Source organism: Macaca nemestrina, chromosome 10 (assembly GCF_043159975.1).
Source record: "Macaca nemestrina isolate mMacNem1 chromosome 10, mMacNem.hap1, whole genome shotgun sequence".
In the NCBI taxonomy this organism is placed as follows: domain Eukaryota; kingdom Metazoa; phylum Chordata; class Mammalia; order Primates; family Cercopithecidae; genus Macaca; species Macaca nemestrina.
The window spans coordinates 18362155-18377673 of NC_092134.1; the positions used below are offsets into that span (position 1 = coordinate 18362155).

Sequence of the window (15519 nt, forward strand, 5' to 3'; positions counted from 1 at the left end):
CAGCCAGGTTCTCAGAAGTTAAGAGAGTCCCTTCTGTATTTAGAGGCTCCTGAGAATATTCACAGATGAAGAAAGGTCAAAATGGGACATAAAAACCAGAGTGCAGTGGGTGCAGGGGCTCACACCTGTAATCCCAGCACTTCGGGAGGCCGAGGCAGGCCAAAATTTATTGCGAGCTTCCTGAGACAGTGTGCTTGCGTGTATGTGAGGCCAGAAGTTCGAGACCAGCCTGGCCAACATGGCGAAACCCTGTCTCTACTAAAGATACAAAAATTAGCCAGATATGGTGGCGGGCACCTGTAAGCCCAGCTACTTGGGAGGCTAAGGCAGGAGAATTGCTTGAACCCAGGAAGCAGAGGTTGCTGTGAGCTGAGATTGTGCCACTGCACTCCAACCTGAGCAACAGAGTAAGACTCCATCTCAAAAAACAACAACAACAATAATAATAATAATTAAAAGATTTATGAAAAAAATCAAAGGATGTTTATGTATCACTCTCTATATGGGATGCACTCCCAGTATGGAACATACGTTTGGAGTATTGTGACAAATGTCACCTCTTTTCTCTGCTTTTGTGTGGATGTATGGATTGTGTGGATGTGTGACTATTTGGAGATAACCTCAAATGTCTCAATTTGAGACTCTTCATGAACATGAGGTCAAGAATAAATAGTCCTAAAGGCATCTACTGTAAGCCAAACCTCACTGAATGTTGGAAACAAGAATCTTTTCCTCTGTGGCTGGCTCCCACATCAACTGGGGACACTCATGGGTACCCAGAGGCAGAGACAATGCAAACTGCTCAGCATGTGACAGGGAAACCTAGGAAGCTAGGGAAGCCCAGAGAGGAGGAACTGCAAACCAGAAGAAGCAGCAACTCCCAGCCCAGAGAGCTGTTCCCCCGACAACCCGCCAGGCCTCGGGAGCTGATTCTGCTAGACCTGTTCTCTTGCTGCCCAGGATGGACTGCAAGCTCAGGGCGTCCTGTGGCTTGAAGGACTCAGGGAAGAGACCTCTGGGGAAGCCAGCCCTGACAATTTTGCAGCCCAGTGACTCAGCAGCCATCTTGCCAAGACACAGGCTTCCTCCCTGAGAACAGAGACCCCCGTGCACCCCAGCACACCCCACGTCAACAGAGTCAGAACATATTAGAGCGGAGTTTTGCTCCCCAGTGCCTCTTGTCTCAGCAAAGCCAACTAATTCAGATTTAACCTTCCTCTTAATAGGCCGTGTTGCTGAGCCCTCTAATTAATGCCACATGTTTCCCTCAGCTGTCATCCTGAATAAATGTTTACAAAGCTATTAACGTACTGTATTTGTAAACCGGGACCACTCAGCTTTGGGGAGTCATGTGGTATGCATTTTCTCCTCAAAGATGGAAAAGACTTAGTAATAATAAATACATTGTTTTGCAGGGATGGGAGCAAGGCGTTGCCTGAAGAAAAAAAAAAAATTATTGTGAGCTTCCTGAGACAGCGTGGCTGTGTGTACGTGAGGAATCAGAGCTCTTCCCGAGTTCAGAGGAGCTGCCAGGGGCTGGATTTGGCCCAGGTGGGGCTGAGAGCAGGAGAACTCCAGGGGCAGAAAAAAACAATATGCTAGTTTGAGATCTGAAGACCCAGGCTCTGATTTCAGCCTCCTTGTTCTCCAGCTCTGTAGCACTGAGCAAGCCAGTTTTCTTCTTAGGAACTCAGTTTTTCCATCTGTAAAATGGGAAGTTGAGATTTACAAGCGTTTTCTGTGTTTGATCCAGAATTCGAGTCTGATTCCTTCTCTGCTTCAACTTCTACACAAGCCCTAGGGTGGGTCTTGTGTAAATTCTTCAAAGGTACCCGTGCCCCTAAAGAGGAAGTCCTGATGTCTGGACACGAAATCCCAGACCCGACATAATCTGCTCCACTGGCCTGTCCAGACCGAGGTCTGATTATTCCTGCCTTCTATTCTAGCCAAGCTCCATTGATTGTCAGTTTCCTAAAAGGAGCCCACCTCACTCTCATGTCTAAACCTTTGCCTATGCTGGGTTTCCTACCAGAAGCACCTCTTCCCTTCTGTCTGGCCTATTTCTACTCACTATTCATGTCTCAACTTCTAGATAACTTTTCTAGGAAGCCTTCCTTGACTCTCAGTTCTGGATGAGATTCCTGCACCCACAAATGCATCCACAGCACCACGAACATCTCCTCTCTTAGGACCATTTTATAGTGGCTTATTTATATATCCACCCACTAGAGTGTGAGCTCAAAAGGAGCAGGGACGATGGCTATTCGACTAAATGCTGTGTCCCAGATGCCTCACAAATGGGAAATACTTTCAATTAATGTTGCTGGGAACACATGAAGTGACAGGTGACAGGTGACAAAGAACAATGTGAGGGCCTTTCTAAACACTTTGTAGCTCTAGGAATTTTGGCCCATTAACACGCCATCCTGCAGTGCCCTTCCTGTTTCTCTCAGTAGTACCAATAAGGGGCTCAGAGGCTGGGTGTGGTGGCTCACGCCTGTAATCCCAGCATTTTGGGAGGGCGAGGCAGGCAGATCACCTGAGGTCAGGAGTTCAAGACCAACCTGGCCAACATGGTGAAACCCCATCTCTACTAAAAATACAAAAATTAGCCAGGCGTGGTGGTGGATGCCTATAATCCCCACTACTTAGGAGGCTGAGGCAGGAGGATCATTTGAACCCAGGAGGCAGAAGTTGCAGTGAGCTGAGATCATGCCATTGCACTCCAACCTAGGCAACAGAGGGAGACTCCCTCTCAAAACACAAAAAAACAAAAAGAAAATAAGGGGCTTAGAGAGGTTAAGTGACTTGCCTATTATTATACAATTAGTCTGGGACAAAAACTGGGATTTGAACCTAGGACTGTTAGTCTCTCAAGGCACAGACTCTTTATTATTATTATTATTATACTTTAAGTTCTAGGGTACATGTGTACAACATGCAGGTTTGTTACATATGTATACATGTGCCATATTGGTGTGCTGCACCCATCAACTCATCATTTACATTAGGTATATCTCCTAATGCTATCCCTCCCCCTACGTCACCACAGGTCCCAGTGTGTGATGTTCCCCACCCTGTGTCCAAGTGTTCTCATTGTTCAATTCCCACCTATGAGTGAGAACATGCGGTGTTTGGTTTTCTGTCCTTGGGATAGTTTGCTCAGAATGATGGCTTCCAGCTTCTTCCGTGTCCCTACAAAGGACATGAACTCATCCTTTTTTATGGCTTCATAGTATTCCATGGTGTATCTGTGCCACATTTTCTTAATCCAGTCTATCATTGATGGACATTTGGGTTGGTTCCAAGTCTTTGCTATTGTGAATAGTGCCACAATAAACATACATGTGCATGTGTCTTTATAGCAGCATGATTTATAATCCTTTGGGTATACACCCAGTAATGAGATGGCTGGGTCAAATGTATTTCTAGTTCTAGATCCTTGAGGAATCACCACACTGTCTTCCACAATGGTTGAACTAGTTTACAGCCCCATCAACAGAAAGCACAGACTCTTAACCATGGTAATATCCAACCGCCTAACAGTGCCACCAGCAGCAGGGCCACCACCACCCTCTCCTCTCCCACCGAAGTCTATGCCCTGATACCTCACACTTGCTGATGTAAATGGCTTTAGCACTGTACTCCAGCTTTTCTCATGCATTTGTCATCATGGTTACCTAGAATGTGCTAGTCAGGATTCTCTGGTTGTAAGTGACAGAAAGATAATTCTAACTAAAACTAATCAAACATAGAGATGGGGAGGAATAGCAACTCTTCTGTCAAGTCACAGAAGAGGCAGAGGTCAAACTGGCCTTAGGGATGCCTATAACCATGTCTCAGACCCAGCCAGTCCCTGTCTCTTGTTTCTGTCATCCCCACTTCTCCTTTTGGGTTCCTTTAATTCCCTCAGGCCAGAAGCCATCAGGAAGCCAGAATGGAGGCTACACCTGCACAAACAACAGCAAAGACAACACTCTTCTCCACCAAGGCCCTTAGAAAAATCCTAGGGAAGCAATTTGATTGGTCAAGACTGAGTCATGTGCTCAGGCCTGGACCAATCACTGTGGTCAGAGGTGGAATGCTGTGATTGGCCATTCCTGTTGAAGTGCCACAGTTACAAAAGAAGCAGTTTCCAAGAGGAAGTGGATAAAGATGTTTCTAAAAGAAACAGTCCTGTCTATGGCAGAGGATAGATGATGTCCTTTATTTTTAAAGTCCCAGTTCCTTCCTACAGGGCTATATTATGGGAATCTTCATGAAGTTGAAGTTTTACTTATTTCCTTGTTTCAGCTCAATGCTTGGAGAGGAAGACAAAACAAGACAAAGCCAAAAGCCGACACTGGGGAAACAAAACACCAGTTGTTCCTGATGCAGCCTCTCATCCTCCTGGAGTTCACCTTTTGATGGAGAGGATAGGCAAGTTAACATACAAGCAAAGTCCGGTGGGTAACTGCTCCCACAGAGGAAAGCAAAGAGGGATTCATTGCCAACTGAGCTTTGCAGAGTGTTTTTTGAATGGAGAGGAGACACCTGTAATCCCAGCACTTTGGGAGGCCAAGGCAGAAGGATCACTTGAGGCTGGAAGTTCAGGACCATCCTAGGCAACATAGTGACACCTCGTCTCTACAAAAAATGAGGTGGAAAGGTTGCTTGAGCCCAGGAGGTCAAGACTGCCGTGAGCCATGATGGCACCACTGCACTCCAGCGTGATGACAGAGCAAGACCCTGACTCAAAAAATAAAAATATAAAGGTTATGAATGAAGAGGAGAAAGAAAAGCCAGGGTTATAAAATGGAGAAATGAAACACAGAACTGTTACATCTATTGATGCCCAAGACTGCACCTGGCACCTATTAGATGCTCAATAATATTTTGTTGAAGGAATAAGTTACTGAATGAGAGTAACTTGTCACAGTTAAGGAAAGGAAAGTGTCCCTGCTTGATTACAGGGCTTGAGAGTTGGGGCAGCAAGAATTTGAATCTCAATTGCAGCATCTCCAAGTTGTGCAAATTGGGCAAGTCACTTCAGCCATCAGAACCTCAGTTTCAGCCTCTATAAATGGAAAATAACATACCTACCTCCTACTGTTCAGGATCGGATTCAACAAGCTCTCCAAAGTGCTTGGGCTGGTGCTGAGACACCACGGCGTTCCGGTCTGTGGCAGAGGATAGATGACGTTCTTTATTTTAAAAGTCCCACTTCCTTCCTCTGGGGCTACATAGCTTGAATCCTCATTAAATCGACGTTTTACTTATTTGTTTCAGCTCAAATGCTTGGAGAGCAAGACAAAACAAGACACAGCAAAAAAAAAAAAAAAAAAATCAAGACAAAGTTTTTGTAAGAGCTAATGTCCCTTACAACAAAATACAGCTTTCCTGCAGAACCTCTCCATGGTGAATTGAAAACGGCTTTCACTGGTTTCCTTCCAAGCAGCAGAAACAATTGTTGCCGACCTCACAGCTTTTCTGCGGGAGAGCAACCCCTGCAAAGGGTATTTCAGCTTGCCTGTCTCTATTTAAAAATGCATGTGAAATACCAACCCAGTCGAAATAACAACGCTTCTAAAATCGCTGCTGATGTCCTAGAATGCAAAACCCAAGGAACACAGTCCCCTGGCTCTGCTCTAAGCACGACATATGCTCTGTATTTTGACCCTGTAAAGCCAGAAGCCCGGAGTTTTTCACAGATATTGGCAGCCACCTGAAGGTAACAAGACAGCCAGGCCAGAAAGGATGTTGAAACTATTTTGAGGGTTCTATAAATCTACATTAACATTTTTCTTTTCTTGGATCCGTCCTTTCTCTCTCACCTCTCCTAGCCCCTTCTCTTCTTCCAATTCTCTTGCTCCTTCCCTCTTCCATGACAATGGAAGGAAAATATTTATCCCAGCCCATAGTATTAACTACAGAGAACTCATCACCAAACAGGCACATAGATAAGGGCAGTGCCCTCACTTCCACTTTAGAAGAGAGTATCCCTCTCTTCTATTCCTCCTGGTGCCTCCATAAAAACTGCCTCTTAGGTATAACTCTTGGCTCTCCTGGGTTCAGAATTCCTGTACCAGAAGTTTAGCAAGACCATATTTGCTTTCAGCTGCATGAAGAGTCCACAGCTCACATACAGCCTTGCTTTTCTTTCTCTCTCTTTTTTTTTTTTTTCCCCAGATGAAGTCTCACGCTATCACCCAGGCTCCGGTGCAGTGGCACAATCTCAGCTCACTGTAACCCCTACCTTCCAGATTCAAGCAATTCTCCTGACTCAGCCTCCTAAGTAAACTCATATTACAAGCGCCCGCCACCACCAGCTAATTTTTGTATTTTTAGTAGAGATGGAGTTTCACCATGTTGCCTGGACTGGTCTCAAACTTCTGACCTCAGGTGATCCACCCACCCCATCCTCCTAAGGTGCTGCAATTACATTCGTGAGGCATCCCGCCTGGTCAGCATCCAGTCTTTCGATTCCTGGCCACCTCTTGAGTGTCTAGATGGCAGGGCCCCCACTTTCTCTGGTCCAGGAACCTGGGCTGAGCAGGCTGATCGGTTTTATTTAAAACAGTGCTTCCCAAAGCCAGTCAGTGATGGCTTCGTGGGCGTGGGACCTGCACAGTTGCACGGGGCCCTGCCTACAGAAGAGCCCACCACATAGCTAAATGCTCTGCTGTTGCTGTCTAAAAATTCTTAATAATTTTCGACCAAAAAGTCTCACATTTTCATTTTGCACTGGGCCTGCAAATGATGTTGCTGGAGATGCATAACCATGCACTGTACAGGAGATAATTTTAGCTGCTCCACAGACCAACCTTTTCTTAATTCAACTGGCTACATGTGTACATTGCTGTATGTGTTAGAATCGGCATGGACTCAGTGATCACACTCTCCTTTTGCAGCTCTTATGACTGAGGAAGAGGAAGAATCTACTTATGGGAAAAAGTGAGTCCACTTAAAAAAAAAAAAAAAAAGGAGATATATTAACTACAGATCCTACCAAATTGTGGCAAAAGAAAAAGTGAGGGAAGTAAATAAATTTGAGAATTGCTGAACTTAAAGGACCTCCACCAAATCACTAACTACAAAATATCACTAGCCCCACAACACTATTACTCACCTGCTAGCTAGAGTGCCTGGAGTTCTTGTATTGCTTATCAGAATGTACTCTAATTCACTATGTGCCTTTGGACAAGTCTCTCTGCCCATCCCCCCCCACCCCACATCTCAGTGTGCCCATCTGTGAAATGGGCCAGTTCTTTCATCTTAAAAATCTTGGATTCCCTTGAGTTAAACCAATGGTTTGTAAATGCTGGTCCCCATACTGACTGCATCTGAGCCACTGGAGGAGGTCATTAGAAATGCTCATCCCCAGGCCTCAGTCTGGGGGATTCAGTAGGTTTGAGGTTAAATTTTGGAATATTTTAAACCGACCTTCTCAGCACTTTCGATCGGTAGTCAGTTTTGAGAGCTTCTAAGTGAAAATATTAAAAATCACCCATTCATCATTCAACAAGCACTTGCTGAACAATCCCTGTAGGTCTTCCACAGTGCAGAGTAACGGAGAATTAGACCATCTCTACCTACCGATGCCCTGCACTGTCTGGTTGCAGGAAGAACTTGAACAACAAGGTAATCATATCTATTTCCTGTGTACCAGCTACAAAGAGTTGCATGTATATTAACTGTGGCACACTGGATCTTTCCAAAAACAGTCACAGCAATATTACCAGTTCCATAACGTTGCCAGTTCATCAAGCAATGGAGTCTACTTCCACTCTCTTTGAAACTGAGCAGAATTTTGTGACTTCCTTGATGAGCAGAAAGAGTAAAAGTGACTCTCTGTGACCTCCAGGAGAAGTCATAAAAGGCCATATTTCTTCCACCTGGCTTTCTTCTCACTTCTCTCGGGATGCTTACCAATGGAACCTAGCCATCGTCTTGTAAGGAAGCCAAGTAGCTATATGGAGATGCCATGTGTAGGTGTCCCAGCCATCTGATTCAACTGAGGCCTCACGAGTCTCCAAACATAAGAGCGAGCAAGCTCCAACTCCATGCCTGTAGCACTATAGGTGCCCCTCAGAGCTCACCAGCCCCTACCTTGTTTTCCCTCTCATCTCCTCGCTTCCATGCAGCCTTTCTCTACCCTGTGACACACGGGAACCCAAGCATTATTCAGAGCCCTTTGCACTTCTTCGACCAACAGCCTCGTAATACTATTACTGCTGATGGCTTTTCATTCCCAATGCCAAACCTGATTTGGAGTTCACAAGGCTGAGGGTTTCAATCCAGGCTCTGTGGACAGGCTCCGGGAGCCCTAAGTGACTGTAGCTTACAGACAATTCAATTGTTATTGACATTTGTGTCTGATTGTTCATCAAGGAGGAGCTGTCTTGTAGGCCAAATCATTCTATTACCCGGCCCCCCTTTCACCCTCCCCACTAACGACAAAACACATACGCACCATCAGTGGCAGGCCAATCAATCGTAATATCACTCTACATCTATCAGGGTCGCTTTTGTGTGCCTGAGTTTGGGGGCGGCTGGGGGAGGTAAAAAGGGAAATGGGAAGAAAAAGGAATGGATCTAAATGTGTGTGCTTTGAGGGTCTGAAATGGAAGCATCTACTGAAAACAGAAAAGAATCAATTGCATTGCCAAAAATATCTATAAATATCTATGTCTGTATCCATATTTATATCTATATACTCGACTACTTGGGAGGGTAATTCTTAAGAGGCATGTCATTTTTCAGTTCATTCTGCTTCATTGTGTCCCAGGATAATGTCCAGTTTTATCTTAAATGAGACTTGTGTTGGGTTAAGCAAACTTGATCATAATAGATCCAGTAAGTTGATGAGTTACCCTGCCCCCACAACATAAAGCATCTCTCATTCGTATCATAAATCTTTTCCCCGTTTTATCTCATTCTATTTTTCCAGAGTCCCCCATTAGCCAGACAACCCATTTTAGGGTTATCTTGAGAAAGCTGAAGCCATCAGCCTGCTGCAACTGTTGGCCGCGTCTGACTTCCAGTGCTCTTACAATTCTCATTCATTCCAAGAACAAGTGAAGGCCTCAAACCATCAGTCAGATGAAAGCCATTTTGCAAGGAGTGGTGAAAGGCTTGCACTGAACCATCCACACTTCCTCGGACTCTAAACAATAACACACCTTTTTGGAATGGCTGCCACATGGATTGGTCCCTAAGTGGATACAACAATGACCTTGGTCTTCTCAGCAACAGGACTGAGCTAACTCACAAACCCAAGGCTCTTCTTTGCTCAAAAAGAAAAAAGTGGGCACATTAAAGCAACAATGAGTTCTACACACTACTAGAATGGCTAAAATTAAAGGCTGACAATCCCAAGTGTGGGCAGGGATGTGGAATGATTGAAGCCTTCATACCTTATTGATGGGTGTTAAAGGCTGAATTGTGTCCACATTACATTAGTATATTGCAGTCCTAAACCTCAATACCTAAGAAGGTGACTGTATTTGGAGATAGGGTCTTTAAAGAGGTGATCGTGTTGAAATGAGGTAATTAGGATGGATGGACCCTAATCCAATATGCCTAGTGTCCTCAAAAAATAGGATATCTGGATGCAGACATGCACAGAGATGAGGTGATAGGAAGACACTGGAAGAGGCAGCCAGCCACAAACCACAGACAGAGGTCTCAGGAGAAACCAACCCTGCCAATACCTTGATCTCAGACTTCCAGCCTCCAGAATGGTGAGAAAATTAATTTCGGTTGTTTAAGCCACCCAATCTGGGTATTTTATTATGGCAGCCCTAGCAAACCAATACAGCTGGAGTGCAAAATGGTGCAGCCACTTTAGAAAACAGTTGCCAGTTTTTATAAAGTTAACTATGTACCAACAAATGTAACACAGCAATCTCATTCCTTCTCTTCCATCTCCAGAAGAGATGAAAACATATGCTTATACAAAGACCTAAAAATAAATATTTATCGCATAATTATTTATAATAATCCAAACTATTGAAACAACCCAAATGTCTTCAAACTTAGGAGTGAATAAACAAATTGTGGTATCTGCATATAATGGAATACTACACAGTAATGAAAAGAAACAAACCATTAGCACATAGAAAAACATGGAGGAATCTCAAAGCATTCATTGTATTAAGTGAAAGAAGCCAGACACCAAAGACTATATATAATTTCCATTTATATTACATCCTGGGAAAGCTAAATCTATAAGAACAGAAAATATATCAGTGCAGCCCAGGGGCTGAAGGTGAGAGGAGGGAATTTATTACAGAGAAGCACAAAAGAACATGTTTGGGTAATGGAATTGTTCTATTTCTTGATTGCAGTGATGGATACATGTCAAATTCATCAACCTATATCCTTAAAAGAGTACATTTTATTGTATATATTTCAGTAAACTTGACTTTTAAAAATAATATTATAATAATGAGCTATCCTTTTTTTGTCCAAGGGGTAAATTTTTTAAAAAATAACAACATTCAGGGCTGGACACAGTGGTTTACACCTGTAATCCCAGCACTTTGGGAGGCCGAGGGTAGGAGTTGGAGACCAGCCTGGGCATTATGGTGAAACCCTGTATCTACCAAAAATATATACAAAAATTAGCCAGGCATGGTGGTGCATGCCTGTAATCCCAGCTACTCTAGAAGCTGAGGCATGAGAACAACTTGAACCCAGGAAGCTGAGGTTGCAGTGAGCTGAGATCACACCACTCCAGCCTGAGCGACAGAGTAAGACTGTTTCTTAAAAAAAAAAAAAAAAAATTCAGTATTGATGAAGATCCAGGCAAACAGGTACTTGTATGCCCCTGAGAAGCACCACTGAATATTTCTTTTTGTTGTTTGCTTGCTTGTTTGTTTGTTTTATAATTTCAACTCATTTCAGAATCGGGGGTACATCTGCAAGTTTGTTTCGTGGGTATATTGCTTGATGCTGAAGTTTGGAGTGTGGCTGGTCTCATCACCCAGGTATTGAGCATAGTAGCCAATTATTAGATGTTTCCATTAGAAACACCTTTCTGGAAAGCAAATTGGTCGTTCTCCATCAAAATGTAAAACGTATTATCTTTTGACTCAGTGTATCTTCCTCTAGGAATCCATCCTGCAAAACGACTTGCATATTTATAATAGGTACATAGTAGTATTGTTTTTCATGACAAAAATAAGACAGCAACCGTGGAAAGTTATCACAGAAACAAGAGCTCAAAGATATGCACTCAACTAATGACCTGAAAGAAGAGGAAGCAGAGGCGAGGACGGAGGGGAGATCTCTGTACATGTTATTCAATATGTTTCTTTATTGTTTAAATCTTTTATAGAGAGAATTAATTCACATGTTGTATAATATTTATTTTTTAACCCTGGGCCCAGAACTCCATTTTAATAAATAATAAAATGCTTCTTACTCCACTGTCCTCTTAAATCGTCCCCTTCTCTGTTCTCTCTTTATCGATATATGTACTTGTCATCCCAAACTAATTAATTCATTAAGACAGGCCATCCATTTATATTAGCAGATTTTAGGCAAAGAAATTCTTTTAAAAAATATATGCTAGTGTTTACTGGTGCATGATTATCAAAATGATGACAATGACAATACTGAAAGTCGTAAGAGTAGAAGAATTTGGCTGACTTCACTTAGGCAGACCTGATGATCGAAAGTGTCATATGCTTGTGAAGATTCGCTTAGTGTTAGCTCAGGGGCAGGAGCAAAATAAGGATGAGAGGAGGTTGGAGAAACTGTGGACAATTTATGTCACTGAAGGGGGATTAGAAAACGCTTAGGGGAAGAACAGATGGATTGATGTTAGATCCAGGTTTCCTTGACCTTAGAGGGTAAATATAAATCAAATTAACTTCAATTACAGAGAAAAACACCGAGTTCCTTTGGAACGACGCTATAATCAGGGACTTTGACTTTGCAAATACCTGCTGTGCTTGCAACACTCGTCCACCGGGGCCACCGTAGGAGCATGTGCAACTTGGGCTGAACAAGAGCCTGGGTTTCCTCCAGTTCCCCACACCTGGAGTTGAGTAATAAGATATTCCCTTTGTTGTTGAACTCATCAACCTTGGTGAAGCCAAAGGTTTACTTGAGCTACTTGAATCATTGGAAAGTAGGATGGAAAACAGGTATATCCTTGAGTTATAGTCTTTTCCTGTGGCCATTTCTCCTCTCCAATGAGAGAATTATATCTCATCTTGGAGATTACTTGAATTTTACCAGGTAAGTGTTCTACAAGTGATGATCTCATTGAATTATTTCTTAGTGGGTTTTAAGTTGAAAGTGGGAAATCAAATAATGGGGAAAATACCTATTCACTATGAGAGTTCCTTACCAGCAGGTGTCTCGGTGTCTTTGCCAAACCTTGCGATTTTTTGGCCACCCAATCTAGGGTGGGGGTGAGGAGAGATTCCATTAAATTCGGGGTCAGCAAATTATTCCTGTAAAGGACCAGATAATAAAAAGTTTAGGCTTTGTAAACCTTATGGTCTCTATCATAACTACTCAACTCTGCTGTTGTAGAGTAAAAACAGTAATAGATGACATGTAAATGAGTGGCATGTAAATGACTGTGTTCCAATAAAACTTTATGGGCACCAAAATTCAAACTTCATATAATTTTCATATGTCGCAAAATATTATTTTCCCTTTGATTATTTTTTCCAAGTATTTAAAAAGGTAAAAACCCCATAGAGATACATGCACATGTTATGTTCACTGCAACACTATTCACAATGGCAAAAACATGGAATCAATCTAAATGCCCATCAATGATAGGATAAAGAAAATGTGGTACACATAGACATGAATACTATGCAGCCGTTAAAAAGAATGAGATCGTGTTCTTTGCAGGAACATGGGTGGAGCTGGAGGCCATTATCCTTAGCAGACTGACACAGGAACAGAAAACCAAACTAAGTGGGAGCCAAATAAGAAGAACACAAAGAGGGGAACAGCAGACACTGGGGACTGCCTGCGGGTGGAGGGTGGGAGGAGAGAGAGGATCAGAAAAATAACTACCAGATATTGTGCTTAGTATCTGGGTGATGAAATAACCTGTACAACAAATCCCAGTGACATGAATTTACCTGTATAACAAACCTGCAAATGTACCCCTGAACCTTAAACACTTTGTTTGTTTGTTTGTTTAAAGAGAAAAACCATTCTTAGTTCTTGAGCCCTACAAAAAGGTAGTGGACTGAATTCGGCATGCAGTGCCTAGTTTGTCAACACCTGAATTAAATCATCTTCTCATTTACACTTTTTGGTTGCAAATATAATTGTTTTGAAATGTCCCTCTTACTAAAGCAATGTCTTGACAGATAGATTACTAAATAGGCAGATAATTGATGATAGATAGATAGATAGATAGATAGATAGATAGATAGATAGATTTTTTCTAAAGAAATAGTTGATCATTTGGGATATTAGAATTAAGCCCCTTGCAAGTTACGCTTATCGCAATGCCTAGCATGTAGTATAGGTCAGTACATTTCTCTCAAATAAATGGAGAAAAGATTAAAGGAAAAAGAGTTTAGAGTTTTGTTTTCCTTCCTGGAAATGGTTGATTAATTGATTTATTCATAAAAAAATTATTGTACGTTTACCGTGCTTGCCAGATAAGGTTATAGCAGAAAAAAAAGGCAAGTCCCTACTTTCATGGAACCCAAGTTCCAGGAAGGAAGAGAGATATTAAATAGAATCTATCATGAAGGTGTTCAAAGGACAAGCTGCTGATGGAGCATATAAACTGGGTGATCTAACCCCAGTGACTGGCAAACTCTTTATAGGGCTAGAGAGTATTTTTAAGTTTTGTGGTCCATATATTCTCTGTCTCAACTGCTCAACTCTGCCATTAGGGAACATGTAAATGAGTGGGCATAGTTGTGTTTCAATAAAACTTTATTGACAAAAACAGTCAATTGGTCAAATTGGGTTGACAGGAAATAGTTTGTCAACACTCAATTCAAGCCAGTTTGAGAGGTCAGTTAAAATCTTACTGAAGAGGCGTCTTTTAGGACAAGACCTGAAAGATGATCAGAAGTTCATTATGAAGGAAGGAGCAGGGCAGACACAGAGGGTTCCAGGCAAAAGGAACAGCATTTCAAAGATCTAGCTGCGTCTTTAAGGATTTTAAAGAAATCTAAGTATTTTGGAGTAAAACAAGCAAGAAGCGAAGTTATAAAAGATGAGTTGGAGAAGAAGCTGAAGCCAGGGCTTTCTTAATGGTCTGTACTGTATCCTAAGGGCATAGAAAGTGTCTGTTTTTAATAAGGAAGTGACATGATTGGACCTGAATTTTTTTTCAGTTCATTGTGGCTCTTAGAGTGAAGGGATTAGAGGAGCCAAAAGTAAAGGTGAGACATTCATCATAATGGTGAAAATGAAAAATAAAATCTGATAACATCAGATGTTGGTGAACTGTTCTAATTCACAACTCTTCTGACACCCAATGTGTGTGAATTTTCCTCACACCAACTAAATCTCCACCTCTCCAGACACCAACTAGATGTCCTGCAATTCAATTCAGTTCTGTCAACTAACTACCCAAAATTAGTGTCAGACTCCATGCATTTAAGAGCTCAGTCCTCGAAGACCACCCTCACATCAGATACCAGTCACAACTCTTTGGTTCCCAGCTAATCCATCTTGCTGTCCAGCTTGGCTACACATCAGAGGTTCCCAAAACCTCCCACCTCAGGTTCAATATTTTGCTAGGATGGCTTCAGGAGCAACTCAGGATGCAATTGGAAGAGATGGATAGGATGAAGTGTGGGAGGGGGTGGGTGCATGGAGCTTCCATGCTGCCTTGGTTTGGCTGTGTCCCCACCCAAATTTCATCTTGAATTGTATCTCCCATAAGTCCCCTGTGTCATAGGAGGGACCTGATGGGAGATAGTTGAATGATGGGGGCGGGTCTTTTCCATGCTGTTGTCGTGATAGTGAGTCTCATGAGATCTGATGGTTTTATAAATGGGAGTTCCCCTGCACAAGCCCTCTTGTCCACTGCCATGTAAGACATGCCTCTGCTTCTCCTTTGCCTTCTGCCATGATTGTGAGGCCTCCCCAGCCATGTGGAACTGTGAGTTCATTAAACCTCTTTCTTTTATAAATTACCCAGTCTCTGGTACATCTTTATTAGCAGCATGAGAACAAATTAACACACCTGTCATCTCTGGGTGAATCACCCTCCCAGCACCTCCATGTGTTCACCAACATGAATGCTCTCTGAACTCCATTATTTAGAAGGTTTTTATGGAGGTATTGTTGATTAAATCATTGGCCATTGGTGATTAGCCCAATCTCCAGCCCCTCTCCCCTCCTTAGAGGTCAGAGAGGTCAGGGAGTGGAGCTGAAAGTTCCAATCCTTGAATAGCACCTTACTCTTGGTCACCAGCCTCCATCCTGTAGTTATCCAGGGGTCTCTATCTGCCAGTCAGCACATTTGCCTACAAAAACCTTCTTTTCACTCTAGAGGCTCCAGCGGGTTTAGGAGCTGTGTGCAGCAACTGG

At 42.7% G+C, this 15519-nt stretch overlaps 1 long non-coding RNA gene across 14 annotated transcripts in view; it reads right to left on the bottom strand.

The window, feature by feature from the left end:
• The window catches only part of LOC105495369 (uncharacterized), a 252278-nt gene that overhangs the window by 110115 nt on the left and 126644 nt on the right, over window positions 1–15519 (bottom strand). For 13 of the 14 annotated variants that reach the window (XR_011608812.1, XR_011608815.1, XR_011608814.1 and 10 more), the window contains 2 exons: window positions 12341–12446; window positions 5083–5276 (listed from right to left, as the gene is read on the bottom strand). This is a non-coding gene — a long non-coding RNA (uncharacterized lncRNA). Of the gene's footprint in view, window positions 1–5082; window positions 5277–11930; window positions 12026–12340; window positions 12447–15519 lie in introns of all 14 variants that reach the window. The other variant, XR_011608817.1, reaches the window with a different exon arrangement.